Source organism: Cynoglossus semilaevis, chromosome 5 (assembly GCF_000523025.1).
Source record: "Cynoglossus semilaevis isolate Cse_v1.0 chromosome 5, Cse_v1.0, whole genome shotgun sequence".
Lineage (NCBI taxonomy): Eukaryota > Metazoa > Chordata > Actinopteri > Pleuronectiformes > Cynoglossidae > Cynoglossus > Cynoglossus semilaevis.
The window spans coordinates 16,521,658-16,524,488 of record NC_024311.1 but is presented as its reverse complement, the minus strand read 5'-3'; the positions used below and the strand labels follow the sequence as shown (position 1 = coordinate 16,524,488).

Below are 2,831 nucleotides of genomic sequence, written 5' to 3'. Positions count from 1 at the left end.
TTTGTCACATCTCAAATCAGGTCCATCAAATCTAAATTTCTAAATTATGTGCAAACAAATTATTAAATTATTATTTTTATATAAGTAGTTTTTTTTTCAAAGGTATGTTTTGAAATGTATTTCCTGGACTTCTTGCTGCAGAGCCTGATAGCTGCCTTTTGGTGGATCTATCGTACGCTTTGAGTTCATTCACATTTAATGTTTCCAAGCAGCTGAGTCAGTAACTCCTCATCTCTGCTGGAAATACATTCATCTTTAAATATATCAACTAAAGCATAATAAAACCTCAGTTAAACCAACAGCAGGGGTAGAGGCAGAGTGGCTTTGCCTGAGCTGTGCCCATGTGTAATTTCCTTAATAACATGCATATAAGTAAAGGCCAAATCTTAAAGAATGTCTATACCCCAGTATCAAAAGCTTTTGTCCTATTCCGGCCATCGGGGTGTGACAAATCCATAATTAAAACAGCACGCTCAGGAATGAAACAAAGCCACTTGCTGCAAAACGATGAATTCTGCGAGATACGGATCTGTCATTAGAGCTAAGGAATTGGCCTCTGCCATTTTCTCTTTTATCTCCCTAATATGGCTGCGTGTTTTCCCAGGATTGGCCTTATTCAGCTCAGGGTGGGGGTAAAATCGTAATCACTCATGAGTCATCCGTGTACTGCAGCAAAAAAAAAAAAAAAAGTGAGGACAACGGCTCATCTTCAGGATGAATTAAGTGTACTTTACATTTAAATTGGCATCAGAACGACAACTCCTCTGCTTCCTTGGACTGACCTCAATCTTTCAAACTCGTTGACAGCTGCTTGTGTACGGATGTCGGTTCAACGAGAAGACAACAGCTTTTAGAAGAGTTTTTTTGTCCTTCTTTTGACCTTTTTTTTTTTTTTTTTTAATTTCCTATAGTGGAAAACTGATCGCTGCACAACTGCCACCGCGCACTCCGTTTCCGCTGACTAGAACAATTTAACCAGTGGAATAATGTATACAGTTTATATTTGGCAGGATAGACTTGAAGATCAAACACTCATGAATAAATCATCGGATAAGATATGCTGGGATCATTGGTGTGACATGTGCAGGAGGCGATTTCCTATCATATGCAGCTGCTCCAACTGGAGCCAGGAGCAGCAGCAGCAGCAGCAGCAGCAGAATGCAGATGTTTACCGTGAGCTCAAGAACACCATAAACTACCCAGAGGGCTGCTGCTGCTGCTGCTGCTGCTGCTGCTGCTGCTGGTAGACATCCTGTATGCCAGGACTGACATGATCCCCTGCTGGACATACCTAAGAAGAAGTACGGACGTGTTGAGATTTACTGTGTGTACTCTATGTGCATATACAATAAAGCGTACGTCTCCACTAAATGGCACATCACGTGTGTGTGTTTGTGTGTGTGTAAGGAACCCGGCTTGTAAGCAAACTATTCTCCTGGATAAGAAGCTTTCAAGTTAATGAACAAATGCATTATGGAATGGTGGCAAACCATCAATAAAGCTGCGGCGTCGGGGCTAAGCTGACACGTCAAGCTAGAGAACAGCGAGACTTGGCCAAGGCCGACAAGACAATGGTCTTCCAACCGAGCCCCAAGGCCACCCAAGGGAAATAGATTCTACCTTGTGAGACACAGAAACACAATGTACATACACGTGCATGCACAGATTCACTGTAGCAGGCTGTAGACACACACCGAGATGAGCACACACACACTCCTCTCTGTTCTGTGTGTGTGTGTGTGTATCCCGGGGGTACGGAGTAGTTTCATATTCAGTGAGTGATCGCTCAGAGCCAGGAGCTGTTCAGAGCCATTTTGTTTTTCTAGCCGATGGCAGAAAGCAGTGGCCATTATGACCTTGTGATGAATTCAGGGTCCGTTTCCTGGAGTTTCAGTGCATGGAACGGAATCTAAAGAGGTGGGAAAGCTGTGGCGCTGTGAGGACGTTTTAGTAAAGCCTGCACACGCCACGTGCATGGTCTGACTCTCTAATTCCAGGTGCAGAGTAATTGGGAAAATGTTTCATTTGTCCCCGGTATCATTTATTCATTAAGTCACAATCACATCTCCCTGGCAAGGCTTGACACCATTATACATCAGTCACCAGCTGGACATTAAAAATGTATGCAGTTCCTGATACGCAAGACTCCTCATTTATTTATCACATCTAAATGGGATTCCCGTGCTTTTCATTGGTTCAAACTTAGAACTGACTATTTTTGCCTGAACAATGGCCACTGTGAGACTGAACTTGATCGTAAGCGAGGCCATTTAGAGCCGAGCGAAGCGGGAACCGTCAGGGTTACAAACTGATTTAACTACAGGGAGACTCTCCCTAAATGAACCTGGCTGGTGTGAGAAGTTAGGCCTGAACAGTGAGCTGGGATTGACAGCTGGCACAGCTGAGTCTGTCCGTCCTGTTGAGCGGTTGATGTACAGTAATTGTGAGTAATTAGGATCTTCCAGGGCCCTGTCTCTGCTAAACCTGGAACACCACGGAGTTCTACGGAAGAGTAAAGGGAAGAGTGGTGGACGTACTGCAGTTTGGCTCAGTAACAGAATCTGCCACACGGAGTAAGAAGAGGTGGTCGGAACAGATTCTTTAGTTGAAACTAGAGCCAAGAGGCAATTAATCACTTGGAATAATAAAAAAAAGAAGCTAAACTAATTGCTTAGAATATTCCTGAATCAAAGCTTCATCTCATTCATTTGTGCTGCCACTAAACATTAGTTCTTTACTCCAGAATCAACATGAACAACGAGGACTAAAGAAAGACTAAAGTACACACAGTGAAAAGTACATGACATTTATATGTGTATATACATATATTT

The 2,831-nt window shown here is 43.1% G+C and overlaps 1 protein-coding gene across 3 annotated transcripts in view; it reads right to left on the bottom strand.

Annotated features, from left to right (window-relative positions):
- ntrk3b (neurotrophic tyrosine kinase, receptor, type 3b) overlaps nucleotides 1-2,831 on the bottom strand; it is a 211,612-nt gene that overhangs the window by 30,688 nt on the left and 178,093 nt on the right. The gene's annotated exons all lie outside the window — the stretch shown is intronic.